This window comes from Acartia tonsa, chromosome 3, assembly GCF_053477335.1.
Source record: "Acartia tonsa isolate MP-2025a chromosome 3, ASM5347733v1, whole genome shotgun sequence".
Taxonomy (NCBI): Eukaryota; Metazoa; Arthropoda; class Copepoda; order Calanoida; family Acartiidae; genus Acartia; species Acartia tonsa.
Window position 1 is genome coordinate 56,745,802 of NC_137262.1, and position 26,805 is coordinate 56,772,606.

The window sequence follows — 26,805 nt, forward strand, 5'->3', positions numbered from 1 at the left end:
CATATAACTTTGTTATGAGAGATAGATAAATTTGAGTTATGATTTTTTAAAATGTTGGATGCAATCTAATCTTATTAACTTAATAATTTTCTTCCTCTTTTTAAAAAAAAGTTTCTATCGGAGAGAAAGGGCAAAAATTGTATACATATTTTTAGGTTTAATAAAAACCACTAGAGGATTTCAAATTTTAGAAAAATATATATAATATAGATTTAAAGAACAAAAGCAAAAAATTGACTATTAAATTATAAAAGAATTATAATTATAAATGTTTAAATCATGTTTTTGGTAAAGAAATAGAATTTTAGTAATAAATCCAAACAAGTTTAATTTAGGCTTATAAATATTAAACTTGTAAATTTTTATGATGTATCAAAAAGACCAGTAATTTCAAGTATATTTGAATCAATATTTTATGTTAGCTCTAATTCGCTAAGCGACAATGAGTTTTAAATTAATTTTTTAAAACTTAATAATGTGTGAGTTGACTAGTCTGATGTTAGCTATTTCAAAGGTGAATTTAACGTATTTTAATATCTCATTAATACATTAGTACATTTTTCTCGATCACTCTCATATTTACTTTGATTGTCTAGTTAAAAAAAAAAAAAAATTTTCTCCCACTCTCTTTCATCCAGTATCTATCTATATGATTACAAATTTACCTTCTTTTTATCTATCTCTTATTCCTTTATTCTTTTATATTTGTATTGTCTTGTTTAAGAACTAATTTATCTTTTCTCCCTCTTTCTATCTACTTACTCTCTATCTATCTATCTCTTTCTCTTATTCATTTATATCTTTCATATTTGTATTGTCTTGATTAAGAACTAATTTTGTCCAGATCATCCTTTGCTTTTCAAGGTTTCTTACATAAAAGGAGGAAAGCTTTATGTAAATTATAGACTTAAACCATCCCAAGAATAAAATAGGACAATTGGTACAGATGTTAGTGAGATTTTACTGGACTAATCAAATCCTTACTTCATTATATAATGATATAGGTTGCACCCCTAGCATCTTTAGTTTCAACGGGTAATAAGGGCAAAGGAAAATAGCCTAAAACCATATATACTCATAAATCTAAAAATAAGATAGCCTAAAACAAACCCATGAGAAGCTTCTCTAAAATTAAAAACTAAAACAGTTAAATAGTTATTAAAATCTTGGAGATGCGATCCTCAATTTTCAAATTCTTTGAACGTACATATAAGACTTTTACAGAAATGCTTCGCATCCACAACTATCTATCTATGCTTGATATAAAGTCAACACTTTATAGAGCAGATTATGAATATTTGATTGACGCGTGCCCTGCAATTATCTAGTAGCAATCAGGGGCAAGACACAATTACTTTAGCTAGGCCCAAGGCATTATTTGTATCATTTTATGCATTCATAGGCCTATCTCTACCTATATGACACCATATATGGGTAACGCTAGCCTAATCATGGTAATCTGTATGTGATTTGCTAATAGTATATGTTTATTAAAGACATTATGTTTATTGTTAAAGTAATCATGTAAATAATCAGTACAAATATGTATGCCTACAACCATGCCTGATTTTTGTTAAGAAATATTTTTTCAATTTTTAATAAAAGCTTTCTAAGTATGAATCAGATTTGTATAAATATTTGCTTTTGAATTGCAATAGATATCAAAGCATTTCTTAATGTCAATCAGAATTCCAACAATTCCTATTTATTAATGTTCTAATTCGCTATGCGAAAGTGAGCACTTTACAATGCTAAACTTTATGTCAAGATGCTTCTTGTCTACTGTTACGCTGCTTTGAATAGTTGTCTGTTTAGTAAGTCTCAAGTACAAATTTTGTCTTTTTCATTATTTCACATTTGTACTGTCTGGTTAAGAACTAATTTTTATCTTTCTATCTCCTTTTCTCTCTATCTAAGTTTCCTCTTTATTTCTTTCTCTTTTAATTCGTTTATTTCTTTCACATTTGTATTGTCTTGATTAAGAACTAATTCCTTTCTTTCTATCTCCCTTTCTCTCTATCTATCTATCTCTTTCTCTTATTCATCTATAGCTTTCATATTTGTATTGTCTTGTATTAAAACGGAATTTCTCTCTCTTTCTCTCTCTGTATAACTAACTTTTTTATATCTATCTATCCCTTTAATTCATTTTTTTCCTTTCATATTTGTATTGTCTTGATTAAGAACTAATTTTGTCCAGATCATCCTTTGCTTTTCAAGGTTTATTACATAAATGAAGAAAATTTTGTGAAAATTAAAGCCTTAAACCATCCCAAGAATAAAATAGGATAATTGGTACAGATGTTAGTGAGATTTTACTGGACTAATCAAATCTTTACTTCTTTATATAATACAATAGGTTGCACCCCTAGTATCTTTGGTTTCAATGGTTTCAATGGTTTGAAGACCTATATGAAGCTTCTCTAAAATTAAGAATTAAATCAATATAGTAGTTATTGAAACCTTATTACTTTCATTGATTGGATTGTACATATTTTTTTAAAATTAAAAGCTTAAGAATTTAAAAGTTTAGTTTAGAGTGTTTATCCAACCTTTTGGTAAAATTTTTTGACTATCTACAAGTAATAGAGATTTTTTGTCAATTCATGATTATAAAATTCCTAAGGCTGTTTAAATAATAGAAACAATAATATGTAAGTCATTATTATTTCCAATGGGTGAATGCTCTGCCTGTTTGTTAGTTAAGATCTCAAAAAAGGGTTATTTCATACGCTGTTATTGACATCGAAGCTTTATATTGGTTCTGGAGAAGTTTATGTATCATCCATAGCTTATTTATCCTATGATATAAAGTAGTAAGGTTTTTTGTATGAAGCTTAAGATTTTATTAACTAAAAACTGATTGAGTTCTCTTTTAAGGATAGCTTTAAATAGGTCCTGGATTGTTTTTAGGCTATTATATTTTTAGATTTAAGCCGTGTGATGGTTTAAGGCGATTTTCTATGCCATTCTTACCTCTTTCAATACAGAGCCCATATATTTATTCTAGGTGCGACGCCTCTAGTATAATGATAAACCAACTGTCAAATATTGAGATCAGCCAAATGTACAGATGGACATTAATTACGAATCAAAGAGCATCTCACTAATATAGTATTAATAGGTTTAGTGATTTTATGAATTTAATAATGTGTAGGTCCAAGTATAATTATTTTAGGGGAGGTTACCTCCATCCTCCCAAAGTAATTGAAATCAAAAGGGTTACCCCACCCCTCTCCCCTTCTAGAGGCCTTTAGGGGCACAGCTGCTAGTAAATATATAAAAAGATTAACTTTAATAATCTCTGCACTGATTAAATTTCTTGCAATTTTGCACCTTTATTAATAAAGAGTTTATATAAAACAGTAAATTTTGTTTCAATATGATTCACCACATTAAGTTGACCATAAAAGTTGACATTAATTTATCGGCCATTATCTTATCCCTTAAAATACCTGGGATAAAACGGTCGATTTTTAAAAGCGAAGCTTTTCTATAATTAAGGTCGGTCCTTCCGTCCGTCTGTCACAGAGAGATAGCTTTTTTCGTCAATTTAGGCATGTTAGAATTGTCCTATCGATTTCAAACTTTGCATGGTGATTCCTGTAGTAGTTAGGTACGATTTAGAAAGCGTGGCAACTCTATAATCATTACCAGTTTTCCGTACGTCCATTTTAAATATGTTTATTTTTTTACTTTTTTAACAACAAATTTTTATGTGATCTAATCATCCGATTGATTTGATTTTTGGTAAGTTGATTCCTGGGACAACAAAGTATAACGTTATAAGCAAAGCAACTCTATAATCAAGTCCTAAAAATGTCAGTATGTTTATAAACATTATCCTGTATCAAGTAGTTTATCAACAAATTTACTTACAATTTTGCTCCGATTCCTATACATTTATATTCTGATTATTCAGTTCTGACACTATACAAGTGTTAATGTCCGTTGGTCTACCGTTTCAGTGCTTCGCTTTTATGGATGTTGTCATCCTTGTTTATATATATTTAGTAACATTATATGAATACTATTTCATAAAGCATATAATTCACAAGGTTATAATATTCAACAGTCAGGATTTGAATGGACTTCTGTCTTCTGAAGTGTGTAATCACTAACCCATAGATTTCACTACTAAATTTCTTTTATTTGATTACATTACATGAATACTATTTTATATCCTTTTAAATAAAGTAGTACGGTTTTTGTGTCTGTAGCTTAAGATTTTGATAACTACTGAACCGATTGAGTCCTCCATTTCAGGGAAGCTTCACATTGGTCCCGGGATGGTTTTGGGCTATATTATTTTTAGAGTTAAGTGTTGGTAAGGTTTTTGGCTATTTTTCTACCCTTTCCAACCCCTTCTAATTTAGAGCCCCTAGATGCTAGAGGAGCAGAAGCTAGTAGCATATAATTAAAAAGGTTATAATATTCAACAGTCAGGATTTGAATGGACATCTCTCTTCTAAAGTGACTAATCCATTTTTTTTCCCACCAAAGTTCTTTCCTTGATCTACTCTATAATTAACTTTCCAGTTAGTTATTAGAATAAACCAATAGAGGGGAAGGGGGTTAATTATCTGTATGTCCCTACCCCGTGGACCCTGTGTCGACTTTCAATTGGGTCTTTGAATATCAGCCAACAGCATCGTAAATATTAACACAGCCAAGTCGCTACAAAGAGCAGAAAGCAATTTGCTAGCAGAGGAAAAGGGTCCCCAAGAATAGGGCCATGTATTTGTCTGGGTTATACATCTATATTTGAAATGTTTATTGTTCATTTAGTCCATAGCAATTAAATTATAAATTAGGGTTGGCAATCAGTCTAATTTTTGGACTGGATTCGAATTCTTACAAGAATCCAACCAAAAATAAAATGAATTCTCCACGGATTCAGGATTCTTATTTTTTGGACGGATTCCGGATTCTGGATTCCGGATTCTAGCAATATTTTAAAAGGATGAAATTTTAAAATCTAAAGCTGCGTTTTTTCATATTTTCTGATCTCTCTACTTGGTGGTGCAGGTGGGGAGAGATGGGAAATGAAAGAAAAAACTCAAGACGCTACTTTTTGCCTAACAATTAGAATCCCAATCCGCTATAAAAATAGTGTGTATTGGATTCTAACTTGACCTGTATGTCGACTTATTCTTCAAAGGGGAAATCATTATTAAAAAGTAATTTACTTGGCTGCTTTTTGAGATAAATTTCTTGTGAAGGATCACTAACTCATATCTGACTTTGTTCGTCGGACTGTAGTGCTATTCTTACAAGTATACTATAATAAACTCAAATTCCACACTACTTTTCAAGGTATGTGTCCACACTTCCCCATATAGAATATAAATTACACTGGTACTCAAAGTCTTATAACCACGTTATCTTATTCGTTAGGTACTTTTATTGAATTTTGATTAGTTGGTTTAAAACAAGCGTTCTAAACTTTTTAACCAATAATTTTGATATATAGAAGATTGAGGATATATAATTTTATCGTCCATTGTCTTATGAATTTATAATATATTATTTGACGTAAATGATAACACCCTGGTGATAGGAGTTAATACTCTGGGTTTAATATAAATTTGATATTAATAAGGCTAAAATCCAGAGAGGGATGAGACATTGGGCTGTTAATTACACTAGTCCCCAAAGTCTTATAATCACGTTTTTTTTATTCCTTTGCTTAACAACCTTGGGAACTTTTATCAAATTTTATTGGTTAGTTCATTTAGTTCAGTGTCCAAATGTTGCAATTTACAGAAGGGGTAATTTTGTGTAGCATCATGGGGGAGATACACCAATTTATCCGCTATTGTCTTATCCCTTTTGTTCACTGCTACAATCTCTCACATATCCTGCTAATATAGAAGTCAAAATTTAATTATTTTAAAGCACATAGAAATTAATGAAAGACTTTGAGCCAATTTAGGGGCGAAGCGTTGAAAGCAGGTACGTGCATAAAGAAAGGGCATTTGAGTTAAAAGGAGGGGACCCTTTAACTTTAAATTTTAGTTTTGGGCTATGTAGGTTTTTATATAGAGGGGCGATTTGTCTTGGTAGGTTGGATGCAACCTCCAATAAAATAATTGTAAACCTTCCCGGGACCTATAAGAAACTTTAAATCAATGTAAAGGAGGTCTATGTACAGCTGTTAGTGAGATCATTAACGACACACACAATCTATTACTTTTATATGATCATAGGAATATAACTAGAAAAAAATCGATTTCTTTCAAATTTTAACAAATTTTTTACGAATATTAAATATGAATAAAAATGAATAAAAGTTTTGAGAAATTTGCAAATCCAGATATCTGCAAAAATTCTGCTAAATCTGTTATTCATTGTTTTACATTTTATAATTAGCAAAATTTTAATTTTTAGATTATTCTATAATCTTAGCATCTTAGACGTTTGTCCGTCTGTCTGTCCGTCAGTATATCACTCTGTCACGTCCTTAAATACCTACTTTAATGCTTACGAGTGACTACGCCCCTAAAGGCCTCCAAGTGCCCTTGAGGGGAAGAGGAAGGGAGGAGTGTAATGACCACTTTGTGCTTTTCTAGTAGTAGAATATTCGTCCTTAATTCTCATGATTAGTAATACATCCTTGTAGTTGTTAAAAGGATGTTGAATTGTTTTTATTTAGAAGAGGGATGTTCAAAGCCAACGTAAAAAAAGCTTAAAACCAACACATGGACTAGTATAAGTATGCTCTGGAAAGCACAACCTAATCGGTTCAGCAATTAGGAAGATCGCAATGGACAGACAGAAAAATAAAAAAATTATTCTACTTAGTATTTTGGATTTCTGCCATCAAACTTTCTTAGTTGATTAAGGAATCAAAAGGTCAAAGTTTTTTGTAAAATTTTCATTTGTCTAACTAAGTATAAGGAAAAGTAGTATTTTCCTTTAAAAAGACGACTGGGTCACAGACACCCCCCTCCCCACCTAACCTTATTTTCAACATTATGGACTTGGTTTACTTCTGGGATCTTATAATCAGTATGTAACTTAATCTAAAATAGGCAGAGTTTTTAACATTTTTAGCTACTTTATAACTCAATTTTTCCGTCTGCTCGGCTATGGGGGAAACATGACTTTCTCAGCGTGTATTGAAGATGTAAAGCTAAAGTTTTAGGTACCTTTTGCGCATCCAGTCTTCGCGACTTATGGAGGTTATCTTCCTTGCGACTAATATTAATTACTGGTTCACTTTCTTTTAAAGGGAAATTGCTGGAAAAGTGATTAAGTTGAGGACAGCAAACTATCTAATTTGTCCTTTCACAGGGGGGTATATTCTAAAAACTTACTATTTTGTCACTTTACAGGGGGGTATATTCTAAAAACCAAACAATTTTTTCGTTAAACTGGGTACATTCTAATAGTAAAACTAACTGATTTGTTGTTTCACTGAAGGTTATATTCTTAAAACTTACTAATTTGTCAATTCTAAAAACTAACTAATTTGTCCTTTTACTAGAAGGGGGTTTATTCTCAAAGTTTACTAACTTGTTCCTTTACTGGGGGTATATTCTAAAAATTAATTTGTTTTCAATTTACTGGGAGTTTTTTTCTTAAAACTAAAAAAAATGTCCCTAATTAGCTTGATATATATCTTAAAAATCAATATTTTTTCTTATTTCTTTAAATATTTTTTTAATCTTATATATAAATTTTAAATGTACGTCTGTCTGTAAATAATTGACTGGGGGAATCCTCAATTCTCAGAAAATTTTCAGATGATATTTTTAAAACAGGTTAAATTTTTTCAAATTTTAAAGCTTCCAGTGTACAGGACCAAGATACAAATTACTTATTTTTATATTTTTGTGATTTTCTATATATTTATCCTGTTTTTCTCTTGTTTTTACTTTTTTGTTTTTTAATAATCACTGAACATCTGCTATATAACTCCATTTTTCTGTTTCTTAATACATAACTTGAGCCTAAAAAATACGAACAACTTATCCAACTGTTTTAAAGACTGTAAGCATTTTCAATAGATAGATAGGAAAGACTTTACAAAGTATCTTGTAAGTAAATTAGTTCTGACAACAAAATTAATTTTTCTTGATTTATGAAAGAATTTAGCTTATCTCTACTGTAATAAATATAAAATTAATCTAATTTTAAAAAGCTGTATTGCGACAGTAAGGATAGTATAGTGATTGTTTCTTAATATGCAAATAATGTTTTTTTTTCAACTTGGCTTCGATGTTCTATGAATCTATATTATTTTGTTGTATAACCTATGATTTTTCACTAAACATTTTACATTTAAGTTTGAAATTTTTACGATTCTGGTTTTGGATAAATTTCAATATATTTTTAGTTTAACGTTTGTCGTGTCTTAGAATTAAAGAAAAAACATCTATTGGCATAAAAAATATATTTCAGAATTAATATTTATTGGTTTAATAAAATGTATTACTTTTTATCTATTCTACTATTAATGACAAGCACATCTGTTTGCTCTGATCTATCAACTAGAGAATCAATACCATGTGAGTCACCACCCCCTGACTCTATAACTCCATGTGTCTGCAGGAATAGTACTTTATCAACTAGAGAATCAATACCATGTGAGTCACCACCCCCTGACACTACAACTCCATGTGTCTGTAGGAATAGTACTTTGTCAACTAGACAATCAATACCATGTGAGTCACCAACCCCTGACTCTATAACTCCATGTGTCTGTAGGAATAGTACTTTATCAACTAGAGAATCAATACCATGTGAGTCACCACCCCCTGACTCTATAACTCCATGTGTCTGTAGGAATAGTACTTTATCAACTAGAGAATCAATACCATGTGAGTCACCACCCCCTGACTCTATAACTCCATGTATCTGTAGGAATAGTACTTTATCAACTAGAGAATCAATACCATGTGAGTCACCAACCCCTGACTCTATAACTCCTTGTGTCTGTAGAAATAGTACTTTCTTAGATCTTTTTTAATAGTTACATTTGAATGCCCAATTGTCCTAGTTTTTAGAATGGTAAGTTCAATTTCTGTACTATTGTTGTTAGTTTGAATGTAAAACAATTGGTTTTCTTTCAAATCATACATTATTTCCATATACATAAATTTTACAATAAAGCATTAAAACTACAAAATAGTACTTAAATCATGTTCATAATTTTTTAAAAACTATATTTAATATGCTTTTGAGAAAAGTACAAGTATTAAAAAAAACATTTCTGCTCAATAATAACTAAAAAGGGCTAGGATTGATTAACCCTAATAAAAAGAAATGGGATCTGTGTCAGTACCAAGGGATCTTTCTGAACTGATATGGTTCACCTTTACAGTGTAGCTTCTCAGAGGTCCCCCTGGGAAGGTTTATACCTATTTTTGGAGAGAGTACCACCACCCTTAAAAGAGAAATTTAGAAAATGCTCCCCCCCCCCTCTCTTTTTTTTTTATTTGAAAACTAATATTTGAACAAGTGGTGGGTCGACATCTCTCCCCACACCCCACCTAATGTGCCCAATTAGGTCGATCAATTGATTAGTAAAGAGAAAAGTAGCTATTAAATCTAGTATTGATAAAGAAACCAATGAGAAGCAGCTTGTGTGTAAATTTGAATTCAAACCTGACGACAATGTAACTGCTATGGTTGAAGATATATTTGGTCAGTTTGATGATTCTAATAATGATATTGATTATGTTACTGTTAACTTTGGTTGGAAAATCAGGTTTTCTTTTCATCTAGATTATTTTTAATGATGGGATTAAAAAGGGAGGGAGGTGACATTTAACTGTAAATGATACTTTCACGTTTCTTAATTTATTGGTATAAAATTTTAATTGAATCTTAGTTTATGTTTCAGTGTCCAAACTTTTCCACCAATAATGAAAATCTTCAGATGCATCGTTATGTTTGCCATAATTTGATGTGTTTCCTTATTTAGTAGCACAGCTACTTCTTTAGTAGTGATCGTATGAACGTACGTCTATGAACAAAAGTTTCATATTGCAGTTTTCTATTCCTCCAATACTTGATCAAAATGATGAATATGTTGTTGCTGCATTAATTATGGACAAAATTGTTCTTGGATAAGACAATGGCCGATAAATTGATGTACATCCCCAATGAAGCTACACAAATTACATATTATGTAGATTACAATTATTGGATGAAACTTTTGGACACTCAACTTAATAAACCAACCAATCAAATATCAACAAAAGTCCCCAAAGTTGTTAAGTCAACGAATTTAAAAACATTACAATAAAACTTTGGGGACTGGTGTATAAACAGCTTATCCCTGCAAATTAACAAATAATACAAAATTTTAGAAACATTGCCAACTTTGCTTTCAACGCCCAAACTACAGGGAAGCTTCGTTTTGGTTCTCTGATGGTCAATGATTTCTGTGTGGAGGAGGGGAAGGGCCCTCAGTTGTTTACAGGGATGTAAATATTCATATACATATATTTTCATTACTAGTAGCAGCTACGCCCCTAGAGGCCTGTTGGGGTATTATTTTCTAGGGGCCATTCTCTTGGAAGGGTAAAGGGACCCTCCCAAAAAAATTTAACAATCTTCCCAGGACATATGAGAAGCAGGACTAACGGCTTGCGATATCCTTTGATACAAACACACAGACAGATACATATATGTTACTTTTATATAGCTTATTAAAATATTTTTCATTCCATCTATAGATTATATTAAATTTGTGATAAGCTTTGACAGATATTGTGTTTAAATCACTGACTACGATGTTTTTTATTATAAAGCTTTTTAAAATCGATTGGCCTTTCCCTCCAAATGCCTATAACTACTCCCACCTCAATATTTTTTTTAAATAGATGAAAAGTAAGGGAGAGGTTAATTTTTAGTAGCGAAGCTACTCTATAATTCACTATGTCCGTCCGTCCGTCAGTCAGTCCGTAACGCTATGGGGGAAACGTGATTTTCTCGGCTCCTATTTAAGATAGACAGCTGAAATTTTTAGTGAAGATTCCTATGACATATGCCCATCTAATCTATACATTGTTTTGTCCGCCTGTCTATCAATTGGGGTGCTAGATCGATTCCTAGATTTTTACGTTTTTGTAATTTTCTCGATTCCTGTTCAAGATAAATGGCTGGAATTTTCAGGTATTGAATAAATTTAGATTTCACATATTAATTTTTATTAAGATACCTTTATTGGTTAGGGTGCTAGATCTATTCCTAGTTTTTTAAGTTTTTGTGATTTTCTCAACTCCTGTTCAAGATAAACGTTTGGATTTTTTAGTAATTAATTAAGTCAACATTCTTCATATTTTGACCAAGTTTTTTAAACACTCACTATTTTTTGGGGTGCTAAATCGAATTTAGATTTTTACGTTTTTCTTATTAGCTTAAGGCTTCAAAAGACCATTATACAATGTACATTTTTAAAAGATTTCGTGATTTTTATAAGTTTTTTATTACATAATCATTTCCTGTTGTATATTTATAATTTTTGAGCTTCGCTACTTATGGATGTTGTCATCCTTGTTTTCTAATACATACAGGGCTACCAAGGACGCAATATAAATAAAGGGTTGCTTACTTTACAGTAGCTACGCAATTAGATGAATATTACCATCCTTTGAAGGAACGGCATTCCTGAACTCGCAAACCCACCTGGGAAGCCTCACCATAGTCCCCGGATGTCCTCCATGGAATGAAACATACACCTTTGCTCCAGACTTTCTGACAGACCTTGTGCAACTCAAACATTTGAGTCTAGGAAATAGTGTTCTAATTTTGTTTTAAAAACAAAGTAGTTGGATGTAAATCTGTCAGTGCTTTGATCAAAGTGTAAACACAACAGCTAGTTTTTAGAAAATTGAATTGCACTCAACTCACATATGTTATTATTTAACCTAACTAACTATTGCTATGTCAGACTATTGTTAATTGTAAAAGCCAAAAGAATGTCTTGGCCTCTAAATGGGTGCAACTCTTCAGATTTAACATGCAAAGTTAGGACTACTAACGTAGATGTATGACTGACTTAATACTCTGTCAATTTGTTACTTCCCGTAAAAGGTTAACATTAGATTAATGCATTTTAAGAAGTTACAAAATTACAAGTTTATCAGACTTTTGATATTATAAAGTACCTATTATAACTATGTTTCTAGAATACCTACTAATTTAAAACGCTGTATACAGATAACTATGACTATGAAAGTCAACCCTTTCCTGCCGAAGGGCTAAACAGCTTGGAATTTCTGGAGATGACGAACATAAAATTACCAACTTCTTTTGTCCCAATGCCCAACCTTAGGAAAGCTATACTTTATTTTGGGTACTTTGTAAATCTTTGTATAAAGTAACAGGATGTCTGTGTGTTTGGATGTATGTGTGTCTCTGCAACAGGATCTCCCTAACAGTCGTGGAGATGTGGTTCTTTACAGTGTAGCTTCTCATAAGTCCTGGAAAGGTTTATATTTAATTATTTGGGGGAGAGTACCACCAACCTCCCAAGATAAATCTACCTTGGAATAGAATTATCCACCTCCTAAATAAAAAAATGTTTTACTTTTTATTTTTTGAACTAAAATTTAAAAGGGGGGAAGGGGTTGACTTACTCCCTCCCCCACCTATATTACACATATTTTTATTTTTGGCAAATTTTGTAGATAACTTGTTTCCCCTAAATAGTATAGCCAAACCCTCAGAGAACTAAAACTGCCAGGCCTGGAGGTGCCAGAGCTGCCAGCTGATTTCCTCTGGGATTTCCCCAACCTGGAATGGTTCTACTCCACCAAGGAATGTGCAATCATGTTCTATCATTCGTTGGCTTAAAAACCTCGGGCTCTTGATTGATAAATCCTTGATTTGTTGGTGCAGATTAGCAGTATCAAAAATTTCAACGGAATATGCAAGGGGTAATTTTGTTTTCATCATTGGGAATTTATCATCGATTGTCCTATCCCTTAATATAACTTTGTCAATCAGGTGTCAGTTTGTCTCATAGTGTAATTATTCAGGGATATAAAGGGATAAGACAACGGCCGATAAATTGAATTATATCTACATTGATGATAGACAAAATTACCCCTTCTGTAGCATAAATTAGTGGTTGATGCGTTTGAACACTCAACTTAATAAACCAACCATTAAATCAAAATTCTTTCAATCCCCAAAGTTTTTTACGCCAACCAATAAGAAAATTTTGGGGACTAGTGTAATAAACAGCCCATTGTTACCTCTCTCTTTGGTAATTATTATTTTACTACAATATTTCACCTTTTCAACCAATTATGCTAATCTACCAAATGGATAATTTTGTTAATCATCATTTTGAATGTACATAAATTTATCATACATTGTCTTACCCCTAAAGATACCTAAGTCAGGTGTCAGTTTGTCCCACAGTGTAATTAATACTTTATCATAATATTCATCCTTTTATATTAATCTACCAAATGGATAATTTTGTTTATCATCATTTGGAATGTACATCAATTTATCATACATTGTCTTACCCCTAAAGATACCTAAGTCAGGTGTCAGTTTGTCCCACAGTGTAATTAATACTTTATTATAATAATCATCCTTTCATGTTAATCTACCAAATGGATAATTTTGTCTATCATCATTTGGAATGTACATCAATTTATCATCCATTGTCTTATCCCAAAAGATATCTAAGTCTATCAGGTGTCAGCTTGTCCCATGTTAATCTACCAAATGGATAATTTTGTTTATCATCATTGGGTATGTACATCAACTTATCCTCTATGGTCTTATCTCTAAGGATACATAGGTCTATCAGGTGTCAGTTTGTCCCACAGAGTAACTATTACTTTACTATAATATTCAACCTTTTTAACTAATTATATCAATCTACCAAATGGATAATTTTGTTTATCATCATTGGGAATGTACATTAATTTATCATCCATTGTCTTATCCCAAAAGATCCCTGGCCAAATTTGCATGAGTAATTAAGTATGAAATTATGATAATACAACGACTAAGGGAGATTTAGAGACAATACCTGTGGAATTTTGTTTATCATCATTGGGAAAGTACATCAATTTATCATCCATTGTCTTATCCCTAAAGATCCCCGGATAAATTTACAATAGTATAATAAGCTATAAAATTATGATTATACAATCATTAAGGGAGATTTGGAGACAATACCTGTCGGATTTTTCCAGAAAATGACCGCTAGCCAAAGAGTTGTGCTTAATAATAATCGGATAAGATATATTCATCTTACAGGCAAAGACATAGATAAGATGATATCCTATTATTTAAATAGTAATTTGCTTTTGTCTGTTAATTAAGATCTCATTAACTATCGATTTCATTGAGTTCTTCATTAGCTGAGCTTTAAACAGCTTTCAAAACTAGCTAAAAAATACTTTACTCTGTTAGATCTTTTTGTGTTGTATTCAGGCAATATACATGTTAATTGCTTATGTCGATGGATAGAACTACAGACAAAGGCACCCCTAGAGGCTTTAAAGGCACTTTCGGTGATGGGGGATTTTATTCGACCCTGACCCATATTATTATATTTTAGATACAAAAAGAAAAGAAAAAAAAATTTTAAATAGAGGGGGAATTATTTCTTCTTTTTTTTTTGGGGGGGGGAAGGTTGTAGCCCCTCCCAAAATAGCTATGAACCTCCCAAGGAACTATGAGAAGCTACACAGTTAGCTATATCCTTCTATACAGACAAAAACACCTTACTACTACTTTATTCTTTAAGTTCTATGTCTTTTCTAGGATTGCATCCAAATACAACAATCTACCTGTCAGAAAATGATATAACTCAGGCAGCTAAAAATACACTTATATTTAATTGAAATTATGACTATCTATAATACAAAGTAGCTTGATGTCTGTCCGTCTGTCTGTCTGTCCGTCTGTCTGTCCGTCTGTCTGTCCGTCTGTCTGTCCGTCTGTCTGTCCGTCTGTCCCTTAAGATCTCGGTAACCACTGAACCGATCGGATTCTACTCTTCAGGGTATATACCTATTGGTCCTGTGGTGGTTTTAAGCTATTTTCTTGGGGGGTGAAACACCCCCAACCCCCAAAAAAATCAAAAAATCCCCCCCCTTTTTTAAAAGAATTTGCTGAAGATTTTCTTGGTCCTTTTACGAATTTTGCCTAATTTTTTTTTTAATCACCTCTTGAGGCAAATCCCCTAAAGTTAGTTTTAAATAATTTACCAAGGCAGAATGAAAACAATAACAGATAAACCAATGTACAACAAAACCTTTATAACAAGTAACTGTGCGTACATTCATTAACAAGCTTTGTATAATGCCTATAAAAAATGACGTCATACTGTCCTACCATTGGCCAATTACAATGTATACTGGCATGTCATTGGTAATTTAATCTGTGTATTGGACTATCATTGGTCATTTGTTTTGTATGACGTCTTTTTTAAAGGCACTATAAAGAGCCTCTTCAATAACTTACGATATCCGTTTTTAGATTTAATTCGTATGGATGTTGTAATTCATGTTTGTTTTAGCTTTCAGAAGAGCATTACAGACCATTTGTCGAGAGTGTCATAAACAGTCCTGAAAATACAGGTAAGAGAAGGTGGGAAACCCAACCCAGCTACCTATTCTTACAATGCCAAATCCTTTATTGTATACTAGCGGCTTCGCCTCTAGCCTCTATGGGCTTTGCCCCAAGAGGTGATCAAAAAAAATAAGGTGAAATTCGTAAAAGGACCAAGGAAATCTCCTGCAAAAAAAAAAAAATAGGTGAAATTCGTAAAAGGACCAAGGAAATCTTTTGCAAAAAAAAAATGGGGGGGGAATTTTTTGGTTTTTTGGGGGGGTTGAGGGTGTCCCACCCCCCAAGAAAATAGCCTAAAACCACAACAGGACCAGTAGGTATATACCCTGAAGAGTAGAATCCAATCGGTTCAGTGGTTACCGAGATCTTAAGCTTCAGACGGACGGACGGACATACATCATTCTACTTTGTATTATAGATTTAAAATTGGTACGAGAGGTAAGATGGTACCTATATTTTGATATGTATATTTTTTTTAGAAAAGAAAATTCTATATATATTCTTATATTATATATGGATTGGACAAAACTCTCCTTGTTTTTAGTTGAGTAGCTACTCTATAATTCATATCATATTCTAACAGGAAGGGTATTGATTCGAGGGAACCCGTTGGCCTGCTCTTGTGAAATACTATGGCTCATTTATGAACTGAAAGCTTCTTTTGTGTTCCAGGTAAAATCTATTTAAGCTTTATGAAACTCGCAACCGTGACTCAACACGTAGCGCATCCGCGAGTCGTCGGGGAGATGACAGGTTCGATTCTCGGCTTTACACCGCGTCATAACTAAAGACGTTAAAAATGGATCTTACTTCTACTATGTCAGGTACGCAGCATTGATAGTTAGATTAGGGAGAATGCCTTGGCCAAAAAAAGGCGCAACTCATTACTATTCACAGATAGGACTTCTAAGACAAAGGTCGTGCAATCAAAAAGTTGGTTGTCTGATGGGTGTTACTTAACCTAAAACTCTGGGTGTTTGGACAGAAAAGGAGACAATTTGCTCCCCTTAGCTATCTTGGGTTGTTGGACCTGGCGTTTGAGTGTCATAGACAGCATCCCCGCCCATATGAGGTAATTGATGAGGTAAGTTTTTTGAAGGTGGTTTTAAGCTATTTTTGTAGGTACTTTAAAATAACCAAAACATTTTCAAAATTTGACATATAATGGATAAATTGATATAAATCTTCCAGTTGTGGAATTGCGGTTGTTAAATAAACTATTATTTAGGATGCGCGGTGTTATGATGGAATATATCTGGAAAATGTTGACCCTGACGAATTGTTTGATAAATGTTCATAAAATTAATGGCAGTTTCCCTCGAAGTGTCTTGTAGAGCACAGACCCCCCCCCCTCCCCCATGTTTAAGTTAGGAGGATTTTTTTTTCAAATTAGGTTAGGTTGTATTCACTACTGTGAAGCCGCGCAGGGGTAATACATAGCAGAAGGCAGATTAGGGCTACTGCATGCAGGGGATAGACAGAGAATGAAGGTTTTTAAGGGAGGGTTTCAGTGCTCCATAGGCACTTTGAGGGAAAGTACCAAATTATCATCATAAATTTGAAAATTCAAAAATTACTTTTTAAGAAAATGTATGAGATATTATAAGTGTACATTTTTAAATAAAAATTCTCAAAAGCCATTTTATGTCAATTGCTCTGATGTCGGATGTACGGACATACAAACATACCATTATTATAGAGGAGCTGCGGCATAGAAAATAAAAACTCTAACAAACGTATATGGAAATAAGTTATCATGTATTAAGAATATTTAATCACATTAAAAACATTTTGATTTTTAAATGTATGTTTATATAATAAAGATTAAGGAACATATCTTTCACGCAATAACTAAAAAACTTATTTACCATATAATTAAAGGACACATTAATTTTTCTTTTATTGATCTTTCTCTGTTCACTGTTAACACCAAGTTGACTCAAATCTTAGTAGAACTCTAAAATAAATAATAGACTAGTCATTATGGCTTCAACACCGATCAATATTCGCTGGATTTTGAACCGATTCTCATCCGTACGAAAAAATCATGAATAGCATCGTATTACGTCACCAAAAATAGTAAAATATAAATCAATACAGTTTAGTTGGCCCGGGACTATGGCCCCTCGGGGCCAACTAAACAGAAATTAATCTTATAATTTTTATTTTACTATCTGAGTAAAGCTGTCTATGATGCAATGCGATAAATAACTATTCTATGGTTACAAATTTAAATTCAAGATTTTGTACAGTATACTCATAAACATTATAAATGGGTTATTCTTGAACTTTAAAAAAAAAAAGGATTAGATGTACATATTAGGAATACTGGGTCCAAGTCACCACTCTGCAAACTTCATGGATGAAGGGGACATTGCTCTACAATGAAAATTATAATTATACCCAATTTCAAATAACCATGTTTTCTTATTCGTTGGCTCAAAAACCCTGGGTACTTCTGACGAATTTTGATTGGTTGGTACCAATTGGGGAAGAATTTTATAAATTTTCCATTGTCTTGTTATATATCCCTGACAAGCATAGTATAAATGTAAAAATGTAAACCAGACGGACGGACCGACCCAAACTATAGAAAGTTTCGCTTTTAAAAATATACTCTGTGTTAAATCTGCTATATCTATTCTGAATACATCTTGCTACGCCGTCAGAAAGGACTCGTTCTGTACATCCTAAAAAAAAACAAGGATGACAACATCCATGAAAGCGAAGCTCTGAAACGGTATAACAAACGAACAATAACACTTGTAGAGAGTCAGAACTGAATAATCTGAATATAAATGTATAAAAGTCAAACCAAAATTAAAAATAAATTTGTTGAAAAAATGCATGATACAGCATAATGTTTAAGGACATACTTACATTTTTAGAATACTTCGCTTATAAAATTGTACTTTGTTTTACTAGGAATCAGTATTCCAAAAATCAGATCAATCGGATAATTATATCACATAAATATTTGCATTAAAAAAAGTTAAAAATCTACATTTAAAATGAACGCACGGACATTCTGGTTATGATAATAGAGTTGATACGCCTTCTAAATCGTACCTAACTACCACAGGAAACAGCATGATGAAATATTTGAAATCGATAGGATAATTCTAACATATCTAAATTGACGAAAAGGGCTAACCGTTACGGACGGACCTACCCTAATCATAGAAAAGCTGCGCGTTTAAAAATATGTTTAATTCTGACACAGAAGTATGGAAATTCCGGAGATCTTAAGGAAAAAAACAATTATGTACATACCGCCAAATAATGATTAGGATAATAAATTAGGAAAAAAATTTTGGTTGAAATGTATTGACACCATTGTTACCAATTATTAATCAATCCTTATACTAAAGTAACAGGATGTCTATGTCTATGTGTGTGTTTATATGTTTGTACCGAAGGATCTTGCTAACCGCTGAACCGATCGGGTTCACCTTAACAGGGTAGCTTCTCATAGGTCCCGGGAATGTTTATAGCTATTTTGATGTGTATCAATTTATCAGCCATTGTCTTATCTCTTGCAACGCTACTATAAAATTGTTCTTACCGGTTCTACAAGACTCCCTTGCATAAGTATTACTAGTACCAAAACCAGTTCCAGCATATGATTGATATAATGGAGGTGATTTCTAAAAAAAACAAGGATGACAACATCCATAAAAGTAAAGATCTAAAATGGTATGACAGGCGAACATTAACGCTTGTAGAGTGTCAGAACTTAATAATAAGAATATAAATGTATAAAAGTCGAAAAAATTGTAAGTAAATGTGGAACACAGTAAAAGTGTCTGACTGATTATGACGTAACAAAAAAAATTAGCCAATGAGAGGCCACTATAAATTTTACCATTGGTCAAATATGTCCTCTCATTGGATAATTTTTTTTGTTAGGTCATAATCAGTCAGACACTTTTACTGTGTTCGTAAATGTGTTGAAAAACTTGTTAAATACATGAAATTAATTAAGAACATACCTACATTTTTAAATTGATTATAAAGACGCTTCGCTCATAACATTATGCTTTGTTGTCCTGGGAATCAGTATTCCAAAAATCAGGTCAACCGGATTACTATATAATATAAAATTTGTTAAAATATTTAAAAATCAACATGTTTAAAATGGACGTACGGACATTTTGGTAATGATTATAGAGTTGCTACGCTTTCTAAATCGTACCTAACTACTTCAAGAATCATCATGCAAAGTTTGAAATCGATAGGACAATTCTAAGATTCCTAAATTAACGAAAAAAGCTATCCGTTACGGACGGAAGGACGGACCGACTCTAATTATAGAAAAGCTTCGCTTTTAACAAGGATGACAACATCCATGAATAGCGAAGCACAAAATAATTATGGAATGTACAAACGAACAAAGTGAGGTATAGAGTTGTTTGATGTTTAGTTGTCATAAAGAAGAAAAGTAATTGAATTAATTAAAACTTTATTTTGATTTTCCAATTTATTGCAAGGGGGTGTGGAATTTCTTAGATCCCCTTCAACAACAAAATATAATATTTATATTTATGAATTATATATTTACAAATATTTTAGATAAAATAGCCTTAAGATTGAACAATTTTATCTAAAGATCATATGAGCAGTTTACATTATCTTACAGGACACTAACCTATATATTAAACTAATATAGTAAAATAAAAATTTAAAAAAAACTTACCCCATAATCTGTGTTAACATAATTTTGACCATTTGCCATTGCAAATAATACAATACAAACGATAAAGAACAATTTCATTTTCTTCTAAAATAATATATATCCTATAATATAAAGAATTAAGTTTTTTTAGTAAAGCTTAAGATTTCGATAACTGTTGAACTAATTGAGTTGAAAGCTTCGCATAGGTCCCGGAATACTTTTTTTATTTTTAAATTAAGTCTTTGGTTGGTTTTAGGCCATTTTTCTGGTTTTCCTATCCCGTCGAATATAGAACTCCCAGATGCTATGAGTGCAATCGCTAGTATATAGTACAGCCCCAAAGTAGAAGTAGAGTTAACAGTTCAAAGAATTTTAAGAACTGAACGATTTTCCCTCTTGCCATTATACATTTAAGTGAATTTGTTAGAAAGACTGTTTTTTAAAGTTAAATAGGGTTCATAATATTACAGTGTAGTAGCAGTCTAGTACAGTCTTACAATTCCTATGTTATTAAATTTATTATACTATTATAGAACCCACAAAGAACCACTTTATAGGACCACTTTAAAGAAATCTTGAAATGGAGGTAAAATTAAAATTTTTATATATGCTTGTGTGGAAATGTACAGAGAACAAGGACATATGCGACTTTTGATGATACATTAAGAAATAATATCTCTACAACCTAAAAAATATTTTTTCGTGGGTCTTACTGTATATATTAAGATGGACGGACTAATTCATTTACAGAATTTATATTCCTTCCAAAAAAATAACATTCATTTGCAGTGAAAAATAAGGCATTTTAGAATTAAATAAACTAGCAGATATGCTTCTTGAGGCTTCTATTGGCACTTGAGGGAAAAGTCAGAATTTATAATTAATTTCTATTGCTTTACTTGCCTTACTTATTGGTTTGAGAAAATAGTGTAGATCCTCATTATAGTTGAAATAATAAAGAAAATCTAGCGTTCTATCTTATATTGGAGAGCTATGAGTATATAAAATTCTATTATTTAAACAATTTCAATTACCTGTTTTTTCCAAGGGTTGTTTTCTGTCCGAAGGTGTAGTCCCAACTGCGGAGAAGAATACTATCTAGTAGAAAAAGAAAACCACAGAGGTAAATGCATGTATATGTATTTTAAACGTTCAGCCTAGAAAAATATTTCTGGATTGAATTTACATCTCACATAAAAGCGAAGCTTAACATAGCAGACAAACAACCACTTTTTATTTTGTTAACATATTTAGAACAAAATAAAAATTTTATTTAAACAGTTCCCACGGCTAGGCAGGCTAAGGAGCCCAGCGCTGCGGCTAGGCAAGCCAGGGGACCGAGCGCTGCAGCCATGGACATTACTTTTTTTTAAATCCTAAGAGGATTATACCAAAATTGGAAAGCTATGCGACTATTAAAACATACTTAACTTAATAGTCTTAATGTTTCGGACAGACGGACTAAACCCAAAAAAGAAAGCATAGATTTTTTGAAAGCATACAAAACAATAAATTATTCTTACGGTCAGTAGTGGTTGAAAACCTTAAGGATAAGAACATGTATTAGGAAAAATAGTTTATTTGCGTCGAATGGTATTAGATCAACCCCTACCCTCGTAATTTATTTTTGTGACACTTCATTAAATATATCTCCTGCGGATTAAGGGTTGGTCTCTCCCTTCCTTTCTTAATACCTTGTCCTCTTTCCTTATAAAATACTAGAGGCTATGCCCCCCCCCCCCTTAAAGCCTCTAGGGGCACTTAAGGTAGGAGGGGGAAAAGTCGACCTCATACCATTTTAAATTTGTGTTCAAAGGAGTAAAAAGATATTTTTTTTTTGGGGGGGGGGGGGTGAAGACACCCTCGCCAATAATAGTTTAAAACCTTCCCAGGACCTATAAGAAGTTTCGCTGTAAAGGAGAACTATTTCGATTCAGCGGTTAGCGAGATCCTTCGGGACATACAAAAAACGCTTACTACTTTATATAATAGGACTAGATGCTAAGCCCCTTAAAGGCCTCTCAAGGTATTTATAGATTTTTTAAAAAGTAAAAAGAAAAATTTGGGGTGGTGGGAGGGGGGAGAAATTAATTCTAGGGGCGATTTTTCTTGGGAGTGTAAAGGTGCCATCCTTAAATATTTATAAACCTTCCTAGGATCTATGAGAGGCTACCCTGTAAAGGAGAAACATTTTGGTTCAGACGTTAGCGAGATACATACTGACAGACAGACAGAGATTCTGTTGCGCTTGCGCTTTTTATAGACACAATTGTCCATGTTTCTAACTTTTACAATCCCTTGGAATTTCTGATGCTAGCTTTCTAAAGTTCGTTGTCCGTTTTGAAATTCGTTGAATACCCGGTCCCGGAAAGATATTTTTGCCCGCGCATTAACACTAAAATATGGCTATGTTCTACACAAGTTTATTGCTGGATTTGCAAAAACAAATTTCCCCTCCAATCGAATATGGTCCATAAAAAATCAGTTTGATTATTTATCAGGAAAAATTTTGTCTATTTGAGAAAAATAAGACCGAAAACTACCATAACATGCAAAGATAAAATGAAAAGAAACAAAATACTTTTATTCTAATTGCACTATAAAGGCGTTTCATGTGTAATGCAACGATTGTGAGGGATTCTAATCTTTACAGAACACGCTTTGTGTGTTAAAATCATCCGTTTCTAAAAATCATAGTTGACATTTACTGCTCTTTCTCTAGCCGTGCGCTATATTTGGTCTTGGCTATTACCAAGAAATATTAGCTTTTGATTAAGTTTGGAAACTGCTAGATAGAAATAGATAATCAACATCAAAGTTTTTAAACCAACGAATGATAAACAACATTTTTCTGAAACTTTTGTTGAAATGTTTCTTCCAGCTGGTTAATATGAAGAATCGCCACCACCCTCATGACTTTCCCCATCCCCTCCCATGGCCATTGAGAAACGTATTGACCAATATCTGAGGACTATATTAGCAAACTAAGCATGGCCAATTTGAATATTACAGTGTAGTTTATAAAAAATAGTCATTTATCGCATTGTATTATAGACAGCTTTCAGCGGATAGTAAAATTTAAGAAGAAAAGATTAATTCCAGTTTTGCTGGCCCAAAGGGGCCGCAAGCCCGTGTTAGCCAAACTGGTATTGATTATATCATTTTTATTTAACTGTTCGTGGAAAAATGAATTTTGCTTGAATACATCCAGGATTTATTTGGACATACTAATATTTACATTATAGGACTTGATTATAGAGATGTTTCGCTTTTAACATAATAAATAGTAGTCCGGTAGGAATATAAAATGAATAGGATGATTTCTCTTGATCTCTTTGTTGCTTGGAATGTCTGATGCTATCTTTCTAAATTTCTTCAACTTTCTGTCCGCTTTAAAATTTGGGGAATATCCGAGAAAAAAAAATTTGGCCTGCAGATTAACAAATATTTTTGAATTTTAAACATAACTATTTTTCTGTTTATGGACCCTTCACATGGTCCTAAGAATGGTTTTAGGCTATTTTTTCTTTCCCCTTCTTACCCATAGAGCTCATAGATGCTTGTGGAGCAGCTGATAATGCCTAAGCCTAAAAAAACTCATTAAGGTCCGCTGTTTTGACTACGAGAAAAAGTTCGCACACATAAAGGTTTGGTTATATGCATAGACGTCCAAGGGTGGGGGGGGGGGGGGTAAAGTGGCGATCACCCCCCCCCCCCCCCTCCAAATTTTTTTTTTTTCATTTTACCCCCCCCCCCCCCATTTAAAATTTTCCCCTACCCTGGGGGTGCCGTAGGCATCTCTATAATACATCCTAAAATAAATTTATGTCCTTTTACTGTATTAACGCACTTTATGTACAGTTTTGTTTATACTTCTTATATCAATGTTCTGCTTATTAAGATCTGACACAATACATAAAGTGTTATTGTCCGTTTATCCTTCCGTCTGATTTTAGAGCTACGCTTTTTTGGTTGTTGTCATACCCGTTTCACAAAAAAAACTATAAAGTTTTTATTTGTACTTTGTTGTGGGATTTATCTAAAAAGGAAAAGGATAAAAAAGCATTAAGTCAGCTTTTACACATTAAATACAAATATATTATTATTTGTGATGGGTTTAAAGAGATACTATTCAGTTTTATATTTTATACAATGAATATAATTATATTATTATTTGTGTTGGGTTTAAAGAAATACTCTTTGGTTTAATATTTTATACATTAAATATAAATATATTATTATTAATGATGGGTTTAAAGAGATACTCTTTAGTTTAATATTTTATGTATCAAATACAAATATATTATTATTTGTGATGGGTTTAAAGAGATACTTTTTAGTTTACATTTAAAGAAATATACATAATTCCTTGTTTTTAGATACACTTTTAACATAAAACATTGCAAATTTGCTTGATTAAACATTTATATACATTTAGTATTATTATAATAACATACTAAATGTATTTTCATTTAGAAGATGAGTTAAAAATAAGGTCCTACAACAAACGCAGGAGTCCCAAACGTCGGAGTGGACAAACGTCGGAGTGGACACTAAACCTAACCTAACCTATTTAGACCATTTTATAGGTTTTTCAAATGCCCAACCCCTGCAGGGGGCTTATTTGTTCATTCATATCTTAACCTAACCTAATCTGTATAGAAATACTTAATAAAATTAATATTTTAACACTCCTGCGTTTGTCAACTGCGACGTTTGGAACTCCTGCGTTTATCCTGGAACCAAAAATAAATGTAAGACTGTTCTTTTATTGAAGAAAAGTATGAAAGAAATTGAGTTAGCTGAGTTAAAAACAAATGTAAGACTACTCTTTTTTGAAGAAAGGTATGCAAGAAATATAGATAGCTGAATTTAAGAAAATGTTAGACTGTCCTTTCATTGAAGAAAGATATGTAAGGAATTGAGTTAGCTGAGATAGAAACAAGTGTAAGACTATCCTTTTATTGAAGAAAGGGATGTAAGAAATTAGTTAGCTGTGTTAGAAAAAGATGTAAGACTGTCCTTTTATATAAGAAAGGTATGAAAGGAATTGAGATAACTGAATTTAAGAAAATGTAAGACTGTCCTTTTATTGAAGAAAGGTATAAAAGGAATTGAGTTAGCTGAGATTGAAACAAATAAAAGACTATCCTTTTATTGAGAAAGGTAAGAAAGGAATTGTGTTAGCTGTGTTAGAAACAAATGCACAAGACTGTACTTTTATTGAAGAAAGCTATGAAATGAATTGAGTTATCTGAGATAGAAACAAATAAAAGACTGACCTTTTATTGAAGAAAGGTATGAAAGGAATTGAGTTAGCTGTGTTAAAAACAGATGTAAGACTGGCCTCTTTTTTAAGAAAGGCATTCAAGATATTCAATTAGCCGAGTTAAAAACAGATGTAAGACTGTCTTTTTATTGAAGAAAGGTATGAAAAGAATTGAGTTAGCTTAGTTAAAAACAAATGTAAGACTGTCCTTATATTTAAGAAAGGAAGGAAAGGAATTAAGATAGCTGAGATAGAAACTGTCCTTTTATTGAAAAAAGGTATGAAAGGAATTGGGTTGGCTGAGATAGAAACATGTAAAAGACTGTACTTTTATTGAAGAAAGGTATGAAAGGAATTGAGGAAGGATAAAGCTAAACTATTTCTAATGGTTGGTATTAATGGATTTATTATTATCTGGATCTTACACCAGATTATCATGTACTCTAATAAAGTGAAACTTGTATCTAGCTGAAATAATGATACCCCCCCTCCCCTATCCATTCCCTTTACCCCACCCCTTACCCTTTGAACGATCTGACCAATAAGTGATGTCTATGTTAGCAATCTAAATCAACGACAATTTTCCCCTGTCATAATATCCACGTATATTCTATATCCATTTAGGTATTATTAGGGGGATGAGTTATATATTAGAATGATCACACAAATACAGGGATAGGGCAACAAAAGATAGGATCTAGTGCACTTCATGGCAAAATGTTCCTGGGAACGATTATCTCAACAACAACAAAAAGGCTTAAAGGCTACTAGCTGCCATACGGCTCAACGTACTTCCCGCACATCTTATGAGCTGCATGAGAAGACCTACAAATAATCTGTAATAGCTAAGATTCCATGATGCACAGGAAAAGTTTGACCGAAGAAAACACACGGAAAATAAAATTCTTCGCGATTATTTGTAGGCCTTCTTAGGTCGATTACAATCTAGTACAATCAAAATACATAGATTATGTTGATTTGCCGCTATAAGCCTTTTAAGTTCATCGATCCTAGGAACATTTTACTGTGAACTGCATTAGATCCAAAAGATATAATTATGAAATCTCGAGACTTTGAACTATATTAAAATTATATTTAGGAGGGGGTATTTACCCCCCCTAAACAATTTTGGGGGGGTAAATACCCCCCCCCAAAAATAAAAAATCCCTAATAAAAAAATTTTTTGGGCGCTTCGCGCGCTTTTTTAATACTAAATATCTAATAAAATTTAAATTACCCCCCAAAAAAAATTTAACCCCGGGGATCAATTTGGGGGGGGGGTAAACTAAATTTACCCCCCCCC

The 26,805-nt window shown here is 32.4% G+C and overlaps 1 protein-coding gene and 2 long non-coding RNA genes across 3 annotated transcripts in view; 2 read left to right on the forward strand and 1 right to left on the reverse strand.

Annotated features, from left to right (window-relative positions):
* The window catches only part of Ddx56 (putative ATP-dependent RNA helicase DDX56), a 402,780-nt gene that overhangs the window by 115,041 nt on the left and 260,934 nt on the right, over positions 1 to 26,805 (forward strand). The gene's annotated exons all lie outside the window — the stretch shown is intronic.
* On the forward strand, positions 15,504 to 17,188 carry LOC145314622 (uncharacterized). The gene is made up of 3 exons (XR_013877821.1): positions 15,504 to 15,566; positions 16,142 to 16,230; positions 16,787 to 17,188. It is a non-coding gene; the product is annotated as an uncharacterized LOC145314622 (long non-coding RNA).
* Positions 17,296 to 21,327, reverse strand: LOC145314625 (uncharacterized). Its single transcript, XR_013877824.1, has 5 exons — positions 21,268 to 21,327; positions 20,255 to 20,338; positions 19,124 to 19,205; positions 18,176 to 18,248; positions 17,296 to 17,515 (listed from the first exon to the last, which is right to left on the reverse strand). It is a non-coding gene; the product is annotated as an uncharacterized LOC145314625 (long non-coding RNA).